At 38.8% G+C, this 16,456-nt stretch overlaps 1 protein-coding gene and 1 long non-coding RNA gene across 3 annotated transcripts in view; both read left to right on the top strand.

Annotated features, from left to right (window-relative positions):
• LOC134211362 (uncharacterized) overlaps window positions 1-16,456 on the top strand; it is a 712,214-nt gene that overhangs the window by 74,173 nt on the left and 621,585 nt on the right. The gene's annotated exons all lie outside the window — the stretch shown is intronic.
• On the top strand, window positions 5,629-6,291 carry LOC134215607 (uncharacterized). The gene is made up of 2 exons (XR_009980239.1): window positions 5,629-5,887; window positions 5,947-6,291. It is a non-coding gene; the product is annotated as an uncharacterized LOC134215607 (long non-coding RNA).

The following is a 16,456-nucleotide window of genomic DNA, read 5'->3' as shown; positions in this document are numbered from 1 at the left end:
GACCAGATCTTTACTGTACGGAAAAACCACCAAAAATGCCGTGAATACCATGTCCCATTTTTATCGATTTTAAGGCAGCGTACGGCAAATAGATTGCGTAGAGCTATGGAAAATTATGGACGAAAACAGCTTCTCTGGGAAGCTTACCGTAGCCTGATGGCAACGGTGGATGGTGCGCCGGGGACTAAGGCAAGGCGATGGACTTCTGTGCCTGTTGTTCAACATTGCGCTAGAAGGTGTCATGTGGAGAGCCGGGTGTAACAGTCGGGGTACGATTTTCAACAGATCCACTCAATGTATTTGTTTCGCGGAAGACATGGACATTGTCGGCAGAAACTATTATATTGTATGTTGTATATGAAACGTGAAGCAACAAAAGTTGGACTGGTGGTAAATGCATGGAAGACAAAGTACATGCTAATGGGTGGAACCGAACGCGATAGGGCCCACCTGGGAAGCAGTGTTACGATAGACGGGGATACTTTCGAGGCGGTCGATGAATTCCTCTACCTTGAATCCTTGCTAACGAATAATCATCTGTGGAAGTCGTGCCTTCTACGGGGTGCTGCGGTCAAAAAAGATTCACACCCGCACCAAATGTGTCATGTACAAAACGCTCATAAGACCGGTATGAAAGAAGCCGGTGTAAGACGACGAAGAATGAACCACGAGCTTGCCCAGCTCCACGGCGAACAAAAACTACGTACCTGAGAATAATTTTGACCAGCCGATTCCATCGTTGATTGACGATCGAAAACTTGAAAAAAAAAATGAATGCCGAGAAAACCTCCGATGTTTTCAGGGCGACGACAAGAAACGGACAGAAAAAGTTTTGGACCGTGATCGGTCTTAGCCGTCAAATAGACAACACAAAAAAGAAAGAAAACTCAAAGGTGCAGCCCAATCGGGTTGTACGCAAAGATGACGTAGAACTACGTGCCAGTTTTCGTGATTGTCTGCTGAGATGGAGTGAGCATTACGAACCCTGGTGATCTATATAATTTTAGGACCAACATTTGAAAAGGATGATAAAAATAAAATTTCCAAATAATCGAGCATGATCAACACTCTCAAGCGATAACATATCCAAATTATCAATTGATAAAACTCGTTAGAGAGTAAGAATCGTTCGATAATTGTTCTCAATTCGAAGTATTGCATTGTGTTCAGTAGTAGATAGTCATATATAAATATTGTAACACCCTGGAGTCAGCTTTTACGCGGAGGATATGGGCCGCGTAAACTAAAACAATGTAATAAACCGCATAAATTCCAAAATATGTCTAAATGAACCGCGATTATCCCGAAATTCTAGTGAAAAAAATGCGTAAAAAGCGATTCGTGTAAAAATAAACCGCGTAAAAAACGACTTCAGTGTACATCGGGAATAAAGCGTTGACTCTTCCTTGATCGAATGGTCCAAGAAAATTGAAAATCTATCGAGAAACGGCTGAGATATAAGCGATCAAAGTCTATCATATTTTCGTGACGTTTTCCGACTTTTTGCAATCGTAAAGTGTACCCCAATATAGAAAAGACAGACGTAGTTCTACGTCAAAAAGTGTTCACTAATACAATCATACAAAATAGTTTTGACAAGAAAACGATAAGGTATGCAGAATACGATTATGAGAAAATAAGGGGGCCCACCTTCTAATCAACCGGCGGGAAACATAATGGATGACTGGTTAACGATGGCCATAGTACGGAAAAACGTACCAAAAGCGAAATGCAAATTGACGGAAAACGTAAAGAAATACCAAAAATTTTGAGATAAAGTTATTAAAAGCCATCATATATATAATAGCCCTGTTTGTCTATCCGGTGACTAGCCAACCAGACGCAGCACGCGGGGAAATTGTAACAAAAAATTAAATATTTGACAATTCAATTTTTTTTACTATCAGATGCAGAAAACAAAAACAGGGACAACCTTAGAAAACCAGACACAGCATTTGATGAAAAAATCACAGACAACAGACGTTGAAAATTTTGATTTTTTTAAATGCAGAAAAGAATCTAAACACTTGCCACGGGCGTCCACAAATAAAGTAGTATTGTCGGGCCGCCACCAAACCGGACCGCGCGATTGAGCACTCGCGCTGCGACGCGAGTCGCGACAATTTGAAATATTTCATTAGTAGTGCGCATCATGCACGCATGGATGTACTATCATGCGCACTAATCAGAAATGAGTTGCGACGTCGCATAACTACAGGTATTTCATTTTATTGAAAACAAATTTTCGATTTTTTACTATACACGGAATATATAAATAAAAACCCAAATTTATCCACCAGTGGTGATTATGCCTTTCTCGATTCAATGTGTTGAATTCGAATTAGTATGGTAAATGCAACGTAAATTGCCTACATTTTGGCGGTTAAAAGCTTTGATGCGATTATATCACGCTACTTAAGAATTACTCAACTATGAGAGTAATGGGTTGCGTCACGGCTAAATTGATTAATGACTTCAAGTGTGCATGTGAACAGCGTATTTGTTAAAAGAAAAATAGAAATATTATTCAAACCGAATGAGTTATTAACAAACAAAAACAATAGTGTCCAACTAGGAAAGTTTCTCCGTCGAATGAAACTAGTTGCACTCGAATCGGTCAAGTCCTTCTATATGAAACGTGTTTAACATTAAAAAAATCACCTATCATAAGACGTATTTAAAATAAAATTAAAGATACGTATTTCGACCTCAACAGTAAGGCCGTCTTCAGTGTCTCGTAGTTGACTCGACTCAGGTCAAGGTCGAGTCAAGTACGAGACACTGAAGACGGCCTTACTGTTTAGGTCGAAATACGTATCTGTCAAGATACAATTAAGTGGTGGAATTCAATGGGATTGTACAAACTCGTCTTATGACAGGTGAAAACATTCCACTAAAAAGCTCAAAATAATTTTCTTATTAAAAAAATCCCGGGGCTACACACATCCACACATACACACAGACGGACATTTACTCAGTTTTTCGAGCTGAGTCGATTGGTATATAACACTATGGGTCTCCGAGCCTTTTATCAAATTTTGGCTTTTGGAGTGAAATTATAGCCTTCTGGTACAACTTTGTTGTACGAGAAAGGCAAAAAAGGCAAAAAACCCAGATTAATCCACCTAGCGTTGGTGGTGCCTTTCTCGTATTTAGTCAAGACACCAACCTAATATGGGGTTTATATGGGCCGATGTACCATTTTCTTCATAACTTTTAAACGCAATGACCGATCGTTATAAAATTCAATAGTGATCAACAAGGCTGTCCCCTGTCGAATGAAACTTGTTGCGAGAAAATCGGTTAAGGATTACTATACGAAAAGTTGTCTAATGTTTTTTATAGCTTTTGTGCACACACATACACACACATACACACATACATACACACGGACAGACAGACATGTGCTCAGCTCGTCGAGCTGAGTCGATTGGTATATAATACTATGGGCATCAGAGGCTTCTATAAAAAGTTCGTCTTCGGAGTGAAATGATAGCCTTTCGGTACAACTTAGTTATACGAGAAAGGCAAAAAAACATTGGAAAATGAAATAAAAACAAACACTTTTAGATACAAAATAATTCTAATTTTTCATTTTAAAAAATAACTAGGTATATAGAAAAACTGTAATTTTAAATACATGTAAATCACCAAGGGCCAATTTCTTCACCTCTGCTTAATTCTTAAGCGGTGCTTACACATACGGTTAAACTTGGTTTAATGCCTAAGCGGAAGTGAAGAAATCGACCCTAACTCGTTTCCCTAAGTTTACCAACGATTCTTTTAGTTTTACCAACGATTTTTTTTGTGCACGACTCTTAACTATTTTTGTAATCATTGTCTATCCGGTACAAAGTTGAACAATATTTTCTACCGAAGATGGAAATAAAAATAAAATCTTCTATATAATAAAAATGAGTTGAGTTTTCCTTCCTGACGATTTAACTCGCAAACGGGTTGTCCGATTTGTAAGATTATTTCCCTAATCCATTCGTTTTGGGATCCGCAAGGTTTGTATTTACAAAAAGTTGGTGAATTTAACGGGGAAATGTAAAACATCATTAGAATACATTTTTGGGTCAACTGTTAAGGACAACAAAACAAACGCACGGAAATTGATCTAGAGTGCGGTGCTACAAATAGTTTAAATGTGACATTTGCAACACCCGGGCAAAGCTGGGTTTCTTTCGCTAGTATTAGGGGGAATGACGGCTTTGGCAGGTTTTGTTCTATTATTGGCAGGGGGGTTTTTTATGACTGACTAGGCTCAAATTTGGCCTAAACATTCTTTCCATATCAAAGAATATTGTGGCCAAATTTCATAAAATTTGGTCGACAAAAACCCCCCTGCCAATAATAGAACAAAACTTGCCAAAGCCGTCTTTCCCCCTATATAAATCCCCAAGGAAATTGCAAACCTTGCTGAGGAAAATGTAAAAGTTGCTAAAGTACCGCACCCTGGGACAATTGCATACTAGATGCCAGATGCCTCTACTTTCTATATTTTATAATTAATTATTTTTAAAGGGACATCCAGCGAGCAGCAACAGCTACCAGAATTTTTGAGAATTACAAAATTGTTTGATTTATGTACAAAAATGATTGTCATACAAGTTTGTTATCGTACGAGCTTTTTATCAAAATACATTCTAGGAGTGAACGTCTACCGAAGATGGATTTTTCACTAGATGCGGGCTAATTACTTAACATCGGAAGTAGTGCGCTGGATTCACATAAAGATGCGAGAAACAACGCATCATTTAGTTTAACAGATAAAACTTCGTAAAAAAGTTCGGTTTGGAAGTCTCTACTTCCGAACTCTAATTTTGTGCTACGTCAACTATAAAACAAAAGGCCAATTCTTCAGACCGGTTGTCACATGTGCAGCACTTTTCATATTTTGTTTTTGATTTTTAAAACACTAGACGTTCACTCCTAGAATGTATTTTGATAAAAAGCTCGTACGATAACAAACTTGTATGACAATCATTTTTGTACATAAATGTAATTCTCAAAAATTCTGGTAGCTGTTGCTGCTCGCTGGATGTCCCTTTAAAAATAATTAATTATAAAATATAAAAAGTAGTGGCATCTGGCATCTAGTATGCAATTGTCCCAGGGTGCGGTACTTTAGCAACTTTTACAATTTCCTCAGCAAGGTTTGCAATTTCCTTGGGGATTTATATAATACTAGCGAAAGAAACCCAGCTTTGCCCGGGTGTTGCAAATGTCACATTTAAACTATTTGTAGTACCGCACTCTAGATCAATTTCCGTGCTTTTGTTTTGTTTTCCTAAACAGCTGACCCAAAATTGTATTCTAATGATTTTTTTTACGTTTCCCCGTTAAATTCATCAACTTTTTGTATTATACAAACTTTGCGGATCCCAAAACGAATCGATTAGGGAAATAATCTTACAAATCGGACAACCCGTTTGCGAGTTAAATCGTCAGGAAGGAAAACTCAACTCATTTTTATTATATAGAAGAAGAAGATTAGGGAGATTAGGACTGATACATTAATATTTTCTTCTTCTTGGCATGACATCCCCACTGGGACAGAGCCGCCTTGCACACGGAGAAAAATGAGAAAGCTATTTAGCTTACTATATATTCTTTTTTAATCTTTTCCAACTTTTATTCATTCCAGTGCTTACTAATTAAGCTTTCTCAAAGCTTTTTTGGACAAAAATCTTCCAATGGCATTTTCACCAACGGTTTTACTTTTGGAAAAAATAAAGTCATGAAAAAGATGGCAGCCGCCTAAATTTTCCCACTTGAACTTTGTACAAATCGTGGCGTGGAAAAGCTAACGGTGATCGTGACTTGTGATTATAAATAACATCGGCAAGTTTTTAGCTGTTCCTGCTTATCTTCGCTGGCTTAGGTGAGTTTTTTTTCTGTTGATTCTTCCCGAATATAACGACCAATTTACCACTTCCACAGATCCCAATCATCATGATCTTGATTCCGTGGTCCGGTACGACAGTGGCAACAACAATAATGGCCAACACCACGACGCTCGAAAGAGAAACTTTACAGCTTGCAGTTTTAGAGGTGTCCGGAGATAAATTTATCTGCGGTCGCAGCCCTATGTGAATTTTGTACAGGATAGATCGGTAGTCCGGCAGCTAGCAGAATTTTCATCGAGTTTGAAGCAAGTGGTATAGTGCTGATGGTAGGAGGTATAGAGAGATAACTCAGTAGTAACCATTTTTTACGGTACGGACATCTCTGGTCCGAGTAATGATGAAAAAACTGTTTGAATAAATAAAAATATTCTGAAAATAGCGTGCTGTCTTCTTCAATATGAAAACGTCAAATCATTTTTATTTTGTTTTGTAAAAACAAATATTATGGAACAAATAAATTACATTTAATCTTTATTAGATAAAAAAGGAATAATCATTTTCAATGATTAAATTTATATTAATCATTCAAAGCTTTTTGTCATATTAAGCAAAGCATTGAGTGAATAGACCGAATATGGTTTTAGCTTAAAATTTAATCTTTTTAGCTTTTTAATTTTTATCCGTGCAGCTTAGTGTTCATTAAGCACTTCCACAGTTATTAACTGCGAGGTTTCTAAGCCAAGTTACCATTTTTGCATTCGTATATCATGAGGCTAACACGATGATACTTTTATGCCCAGAGAAGTCGAGACAATTTCCAATCCGAAAATTGCCTAGACCGGCACCGGGAATCGAACCCAGCCACCCTCAGCATGGTCTTGCTTTTGTAGCCGCGCGTCTTACCGCACGGCTAAGGAGGGCCTCGTACATTAATATTTTAGTCTTTTCTAAAAGCACAGCAATACCGATTGTTTGATTAGGAACAGTCGATATAAATCCGATCAAGTATGGGTCGCTATAAACCGAAAACAAATTCGAAATTTAAGACCATTAATGGCACATGCTCTCCTTTGCTCAGAGTCACATTCATCACTCGGTTCTTGGCTGTCTTGACAGGAGTCAACCTAATGTAGGCCAGTTAGGTTGATGAAATCAGCCCTGAGCATTACAAAGACCCTCCACTGACCAACCGTCATCCACACATGGTGGCGCATAGCTTCTGAGCTGATATCGCTGGCAAGTTACAGCTGATTCCGTCCGGATCAAAAGTCCACCAAGATCTGGATTGTTTCGCTCACCTATCGGCTATTTGGAAGCACGCTCCAAACTCATAAATCCATGCCTTGCCATGACAGGCCTTGAAACATGTGCGTCAGCGCCACGTCAGTCAAATGTCACACCACGAACGGTGATTTGGCTCGCTGTGACTGCAATTGCGCCACGGGTAAACGGGCGATCCTATTCTTCTGCGTGCAGATCACAAAGATGCAGTGCGGTCACCGGAATTGAAATCAGATTCCCAGGACCATCAACGCTCGAAGGGACGACGCCATCGAGATCATATCGCTGGCATGGTGTTAACGGCGGACACGGCAATTTCCATTTCAATCGCTTTTTCCTTTCGTTTGCCCGCGTGACGAAACTGGTTCGGAAAATTCGTTTTCAATATTTCCTTTCGTGAGGCAAACGGTGGGCCGGAATGATAACGTTAGTTTCCCTTCCCGGTGTTCGCCATCGTTGGCGTTGAACAAAAAAAAAAACAAGAGGAGAAGGCAAAGGCGCAAAAGCTCGGCCTAATAAAAGTGAATTTTATTCCAAGAATTTTTAATGCTGCTGCCTGGCTCTAGTTGCGGCTGTCTGCTACTGCTCTGTAGCGAAATGTCGTGTCACGCGGTTATACCCTATATGTGTGATGATCTCCCAAGTAGCGACCTGTAAGTCAACCTCTATTGGAATCGCTTATGATCCATCTTGCATCCATAATAATAAAATGTAAGCCACGACATCGTTGACGAGGACGAGGATGGTGCAGGAGACCCGTGCGGCGGTGTTGAGCGCACCGCAACCACAAGAAGCCATTAGACCATCATGGAATGCCACAGATAGTTATATCGGTGGACCGTAGCCGCTGAAACCGATCGCAATCGAGCCCACTGACTGCCAGGAAAGTCGCACCGCGTCGCGCGGCGGTTTATATTGTTTTGTGATTTTTATCATGAATATTGAACATTTATCAAAAGGTGGTGGTGCGGGAAGTTTGTGTCGTGATTGCTTTTACTTTCCTGCGGTGAGAAGAGCTTCATTCCGTTTTCAACGTAAATTCGATGCTTAGAAGCGACAGGAAGCGCATAAACATTTAAAGAATGGTGGCATGTTCAGGAACGCGAGCAATGCATTTGGAACTTTGCTATGGGGAATGCGAATGCTAAACTAGGCTAGATATTCGTTTTAGCCTAGCGCAACTTTTTTTTATTCGTGTTTGAAATTTTCTGCACAAATTCTTGTATTTTGCAACCCTTTAAGGAAGTAAGAAGTGTTTTGGAGAATCGCGATGTGGTTATATTTACCGTTATATATACTTGTGCCACGGCGTTGGACAAACTATGAGTTACTGAAATGAAATGAAATAAGTAGTGATAGTTATAACACAGACAAACAGACGTAACAGCTTGAACATTTTTCTGAAAAATCCATCGTCCAACTCCTCTAACACCATCTTGCGAGCATGTTACACGAAACAATCTTTTGTAGGGCATTGTCACCAGAAAGCGCTGGAGTGAAATGTCAAACTCGAAGGATTACGACGCTAGCTCCTCTAGTTGTGAAACGCACAATCAATCAAATTCAAATTGATCGTTGAAGTCATGGTCGATGGAAATTTCTCTAGTGTTACGTCTGTTTGTCTGTGGTTATAATATGGAGCAAAATAGAATAAACTCGCTGGTTTCCCCAGCTGTGTTCCATTCATGTTTTAAAAATTTCCAATAAAATGAAATAATTGTGTTGCTGCTAAGAAAGGCGCCGTAATTGCAAAGTAGATTGATCCGTAGATAGTATAACGCATTCATACACCAAGACAAGTAAAAAAAAACCCAGATTAATTTAGCGGTGATGATGCTTTTCTCGTTTTTTTCGAGTGAGTAATTTCTACGCACTTTTGGTATAAAAAAAGTATTTTGGCCATAGCTTCCATGGTCCGATCCGACCAATTTTCAATAGGAAACAATGGGACATGATTTTGCGTCGAATGCAACTTGTTGCGAGGGTAAGTGCCTAAAATAGAGTGATTGAAAATGTATCGATTATCACAACGATAGATCCATTAATAGAAGTAATCGATTAATTTGCGACTTGAAGAGGTCGTAAAATTCCGATTAATCGATTTGAAAATGAACGATTACTACCTACCGACTCTTGCCGGTTATTGAATTAATTAATCGTTGAGTAGTAATCGATTAAAAATTAATCGATTAATACAACGATGAATCGATTAATCGAAGTAATCGATTAATTTGCGACTAGAGATGTCACAAATTAATCGATTACTTTAGTTAATCGATTCATTGTTGTGATAATCGATTACTACTCAGCGATTAATCGATTCAATAATCGCCAAGAATCGAAAGTTAATTGATTACTTCGATTAATCGATGCATCGTTGTGATAATCGAATCATTTTGAATCGATTACTACTCAACGAATAATCGATTCGATAATCGCCAAGAATCGAAAGTTATTTGATTACTTCGATTAATCGATTCATCGTTGTGATAATCGATTAATTTTGAATCGATTACTACTCAGCGATTAATCGATTCAATAATCGCCAAGAATCGAAAGTTAATTGATTACTTCGATTAATCGATGCATCGTTGTGATAATCGATTAATTTTGAATCGATTACTACTCAGCGATTAATCGATTCAATAATCGCCAAGACACAGAGAAACAGACGTCTCACTTAGGACAAAATGCTATCCAAATCATCGTCACGGAAACATTGTCGCCCAATGCTAAATCACTGTGTTTGGCCAAGCGGCAACCAGATGGCGGTAGTGCGAAACGTCAAACAAAAGCAAAAACGATGGAAGCGCCATCGGTGGCCGATTGACCACCTACAGAAAATTGAATCAACCGTTAAAAGGTTGAACGATGGAACATGTGTTGAGTGCGACGTCTGTTTATCTGTGGCCAAGAATCGAAAGTAATTGATTAGTTACACTGAACCCAAACACCCTCCTGAAAATGTTAGAAAAATCATTCCTCTTTGCCATAAACTCACTCCTCCTCCAAGTATATTTCAATCTCGGACGAATGACATTCTCAGATTATTCATAACGAAAATCATCCGGAAAACAAATTACTTTTTTATCATATATTAAATGAATTATCATCCGGTGTTCAGCAATACGCACCATCAATCAAGAATCATCCTCAATTCGGATGATCAACTCATCGATCGCGCCCCTTTACGCAAATCATCCGAAAACAGGATGATTCACCAACGGTATGCTACACGTTGTGGTGAAGTTTGTGCGGTCAAGCGCCATTTGTAAAGTTGTAGCGTTTTGTGCAAGTCAAATTTCTTTCGCGTTTATTTTTTATAATTATTTCTTCACAATTCTGGGTTGAGTTCAATTGAAATCTATTACGGAAAAATTATGATTATGGATTGTTTTATCCAGGTAAGTGATTGTTTAAAACTGGACCAATAATTTCACGCTAAACATTATTTTTTTCTTATTCTCTCAAAAAAAGATGCTTCGCGCAATCCTAAGTTGACCCGATCATCTCACATGGCCACGGGAACGCTCATCAGATGGGATCGCCGGTACCCAAACCCTACATATAGAAGCGTTACATAAGAAAATTATTCATTACCATTCTGCAGAATGATGTTGCCGGTGTAGATACGGAGCCGCATTAGCAGTTGTCAATTGTTTGCAGTCATTTATCAAAAACCCTATAATGACCACCGTGAAGACTTCCGCTAGAAAATGTGTCTGATCATAATATCGCGGCCGTCGATGGCCGATTACAAATAACGTTAAATAACACAATGTGTAACATGGTGTTTGAATAAAAATTTAAAAATGCCAGCTTTCCAGTTATTTACTCATTTTCCATTCTCCTAGATTGAAAACTCACTACAAACTTGACTTATTCGAACATAAAAATAATATTTCTACCATCCGTTCATCGTGTTCAGCTCATCCGTAATCCATATGAAATATCATTCGGTTTATGTTTTCATAATCATCCGATTTCTGGATGACACGCATATGGATGTTTGTCATCAGGCACCGAAAGCAAGCGAATGCGAATCATCCAAAATCCGAATGACAATCGTTAAGGAACGGGATCGAATCAACAAGCAGTCGATATAGAACGGAATAATTGGTTCAGTGTACTAATCGATTATTAGGAATTTTACGACATCTCTATTTGCGACATCTCTAGGCGAAAATGGCATTCAAGCCGTACAAGTTTGATGCATTGCGTTACATCCAGCATAGTTTATACGCCGTAAGGTAGGCAATTATTTTTGGTATCGCATTAAGTCGAAATCAAATGATGGTATCGAGAAAGGCATCAACATCGCTAGTGAAAATCGTGAAAATCCTACTACTTATGGGTCCTGTACGTCTCCGGTGGTGCAAAGGCTGACTTGAAATATCTCCATCCTGAGCTATCGCTTTAGCCTGTTGCCATGCTAGATTTTGGTCGACTTCTTTTATTTCTTTATTGAGGCTTCGCCGCTATGAGCCTCTGGGTCTGCTTCTGCTGCGATGTCCCGCAGGGTTCCAGTCTAATGCTTGTTTACAGATTTCGTTTCCCCCCTTAGGAAGAGTGTGACCGACCCAGCCTAACTTAGAATACCGAATTTCTGTTGCTATCGGCCTCTGGTGACAACGACTGTGGAGCTCGTTGTTTGAGATCCAGTTGTGAGGCCACTAGGCTCGAATTATAATCCGCAGGCATCTGTTGATGAACACTTGCAGTCGTTGAGTGTTCTCCACTTATACACCTAGTGAAAATTGTACCACTCGTATATACCACCTTAATTCGTCGAGTAAAGTAGTAAAATTCTTCTTTATTAATTCATTTTCTGTTCTACAATTATTTATTATATGTACAGTGCTCGGCCGGCTTGGCCCTCCAATTTCAATTTGATTTTTTTTTGTTTATATTGTTATTCAAGTTTTAAGATATGATATATCATGACGGCCTTTAGGAGGCGCTAGTGTGTTTTTATTATTTGATAAACCTTAATTCGTCGAATGAACATTCTGCCTTTTGTCACTCGGTAATCGATTTTTTCAGTCCTTGAGCTAAGCCACCCCATGTTTCAGCAAAGTTTTGGTTGGAGATTTGTATCCCTTCGCCTAACTTCAATACTTTCGCTATGTTTGGAAGGAAATCCATTTTCGCTACGAGCAACTGGAAATGCTTCCTGTTTGTTATTTGTAGTCTGAAATTTTTGTTATATTTGGCCTGGGTTAAATATAAATAAAAAAACCCAGATTAATCCACCTAGCGGCGATGATGCCTTTCTCGTGCATCGTAAAATGTACTGAAAAAATCACATAGGAAAGGTCAAAAAAGCACTTTAGGGGGATAGATCGCATATTTTCTATCATTTTGCATGTTTTTGCATTAATTACTATGCATTCCCACCATTCTTGAAAAAAAAAATTTCGATTTTGAAATTTTTTTCCAAGGGGGGACCCTTGGGAAAAAAACAATGAATTTCAATAATTCCGAAATGCAATGTCCGATCAGGCCAATTTTCAATAGCAAACAATGGGACCGCATTCCCCGTCGAATGCGACTTGTTGCGAGTAGATCGGGTAATGCTAAGTTCCAAAAAGTGTGTCTACAAAATTTGTACACATACACACATACACACACACACACATACATACATACACACAAACAGACATCACCTCAATTCGTCGAGCTGAGTCGATTGGTATATAACACTATGGGTCTCCGAGCCTTCTATCAAAAGTTTGGTTTTGGAGTGAAATTATAGCCTTTACGTATACTTAGTATACGAGAAAGGCAAAAAGCTTACTTATTTACCTTCATTGTTATTCATTTTTACCGCCATTTTATTCAATAGACATCACGCCTTTCTTGTTGTCCAACATAACCTTCGGCCAATGGGAAAACATTTCGTTATATTATTGGACGCAACACCTGATTTTTCAGGGGGCTCCCGTAGCGTAGTTGGCTACACGTTCGCCTCATAAGCGAATGATCATGGGTTCTATTCCCAGCCCCTCCACCAAACCCTTGCCAGTCGCCAGAAGCGCAGTCCGTACGGTGGCGTTTTGGGGAACGCGCCTCACCGACACGGCTGCCTAATGACGACTGACAAATCTGTTCTTCTCGGAGGCATTCCTCCAACGTACTTCGATTAATGGCAATCGAACAAAGCAACGATCACTGGATTCACCACCACATGGACAAATGAACACAATGAACTCACGATGATATGGACTGGCAACGACAACAATAACGAATTATGGACATCTAAAAATAGATTCTGTGTGGACTCTGTACAGTAGAGTACCACAGTAGATCACGGCACAGTAGCGGTCAAGAACACAAAGTGCCTACCAAATAAATAAACGAAAAAAAAACACCTGGTTTTCCAAATATAGCCAGATCGAAATTTTCCAAATTTTGATTTATTTTTGATATCTGAGGAACCTTCCATAAACACGTTACGTCAGTTAGTGAAGGCATATTGTATTTTTCGTACAAGAAAACAGGAAGGCCACAGCATGCTTGCTTATATACTCTTTTCGCTGCTTGGCAGTATCGATAATCACCACTACACTGCCCTAAACTGAAAAGGTGACGTTTGCGTCAAATTGTAACCTACCCATTTTCCATTTTTTTGTTAAAGAACTCGCTAATATTTTTTTTAAATGGCGTATACGTCACTTTTGCAGATAACGGAAGTACAGTATACTGCTTTTTCGTTACTTTATTCTTATTTGCCCTTTACTGAATATTTGGTACCTTCAACCTTGTATTGGTCGCGTCCAATCGCGGATTTGTAATAATCTGGATTTTATGATCTGCAAACAGAAACAATTATGAAGCGGCACTTTTTTGTATTTCGTTTGAAAACCGTTCCGTTCTTCGCTTTTATTTGCATCTCGGAATTTCTTGTTCGTCGTTAAAAAACGCAACACCATATAAAAATCGATTTTTGGAATAGTATTCACATCCGCTTTTGAAAATCCTTGCTTCATCATATGAAAATTTAACTAGATCACTTCCGTAACAATATTTTATCAACAATTTTATGGAAAACTCAGATGTGAATATGAAAATTATGTGGAAGATTTTGATTTGAAAAATGTATTGGAGGAAACCACTTTCCTTCGATGGGACTCGAACTCACGACCCTCAGTACGCTAGACTGGTGATTTTAATCAACTAAGTTATGAAGGACCTCCGACGGCCTTCGCAACTTTGCAACTACTGAATGTGCGGGATCCGTGTGTCCACGTTAACGGCGGCCACATAACCGCTTGTTGCGTTATCGCTTGAAGATAAAGTTCTCTTTTTAACGTGTTATGCAGTTCTATGTTTTTCCTTATTCAGTAGTTTTACATATTTTTGAAATAGTGCTCCAAGCTTCCTTCCCACAATGTTTTTGAATTGGTATTAATGGAACTCGTAACCCTCGTTGTGAAGAAGAACAGCGATCTTTGAGTGGCGGAAATACGATCCTCTACTGCTTAGGTAGATTCGTTTTCCCGCAATAAACTTTACCAGAACTGAGAAAAAACACTCCACCCTGTTGATGGTTTTCGCTCGGACCAAAAATTCTGATTTCAAATTTTCCGTCTGATTTTGCTGAGAATTTGATCATGAATTAAGGTATTTGTAACGAACGATTATCAGTGCGTTATTCTGACGGACAGAAATACTCTCTACATCGGGCTGAAATAAAGACATAAAAAAACTCTCATCTAAAAAAACTGCATCTAGAATGCTTCCCCAAAAACATAGAATGGAACATTTTGCAAATCTTTCCGCAATGTTTCGGCATTTTCATTGGCCTTTGTGCAATGATCGATTGAACACCTTAGACCCTTGGCAAATCGGGCCATATGTTGCTTCAGCATTTTCTTGATGTCAATTCTGCCCTTTTCTTTAAGTAGATTCTTCAAACGACTCACTGTCGTTTTAACAGCATGATTAGCGCATAGGTGCTCTTGGATGTCTGAGCAATATCTACTATCAGTTATTTTGGTTCAATCAAAGTTAATTGCCTATATTCCGGAGATTAAACCACCCGACATTAATTTACAATGTTCTGAAAACTCATATGTGAATACATATGTGGAAGATATGGAAGATATTGATTTGAAAAATGTATTGGAGGTAACCACCTTCCCTTCAATGGAGCTCGAACCCACGACCTTTTATTTTATTAAAGTTTTACAATCACCGTCGGTGATTACATTACACATTTTTACTCCGCTCTCTAACGTTGACAACGTTAACAATTGCTGCAGACTCCATAATGCTCGATGGGCCTTCAAAGTTTTTATAGCCTTTGTGTATTATTGGTTTTCCTGTTTGTAGACTTTTCATGCAGAAGTAGCATTTTTATTCATAACTTCGTAATACGTAATACGTAATACTTCGTATAACTAACCTTACAAAAACAGGAAGGCCACAGCATGCTTGCTTATATACTCTTTTCGCTGCTTGGCAGTATCGATAATCACCACTACACTGCCCTAAACTGAAAAGGTGACGTTTGCGTCAAATTGTAACCTACCTGTTTTCCATTTTTTGTTAAAGAACTCGCTAATATTTTTTTTAAATGGCGTATACGTCACTTTTGCAGATAACGGAAGTACAGTATACTGCTTTTTCGTTACTTTATTCTTATTTGCCCTTTACTGAATATTTGGTACCTTCAATGTTGCGGTGACACTGATTTTTAGAGCAAACAAACCCCGATGTTTTTGTTGGTAAGCTTAAACTACAAAGCTTTATTAATATATAAATTCAAATACAATATCGATTTCAACTACTCACAATCTTCAGTGTTCTTATTCGCACTCACTTATAGGTTTCAAACCACGGATTCTTTTTCAATTTATATTTTGCTTCCAGCACTCTTCCGTCCTAAACTATCAGCTTCGATACAATACTATTTATATCATTCATATAGATCAACATGTTCTCAATACGAACTTGATAGGGTGATCAGAAATACCAGTCGCGCCAACAGTCCCCCCCGTAACTCTACGTATTATATGGAGATTTACAACATTTTTTTTTCTAGCGCGTCATACTGATTACCCTATTGATTCCGCGATTGGTGCAAGAGTGGATGGTGTAGTAGTTGGCATCGATCTTCTCCACATTCATACGCTTCCTGGCATGCTTTACTAGTGTGACGATGAAGACAGCACCTACACAGTTTTAGTTCTCCTACTGCTTTCCATCTTCGACAAATTTCAAACGACTGAAATACGCTGCAATCTTTCACACGATGATTCCGGGACCGACAAACGAAACAGTACCTATTGTTTGCACTTTCGTACTGTGCCAGGGATGTC

This window comes from Armigeres subalbatus, chromosome 2 (genome assembly GCF_024139115.2).
Source record: "Armigeres subalbatus isolate Guangzhou_Male chromosome 2, GZ_Asu_2, whole genome shotgun sequence".
NCBI lineage: Eukaryota > Metazoa > Arthropoda > Insecta > Diptera > Culicidae > Armigeres > Armigeres subalbatus.
Note: the sequence above shows the minus strand (reverse complement) of the source record. Positions and strands in the feature narration are given on the sequence as shown.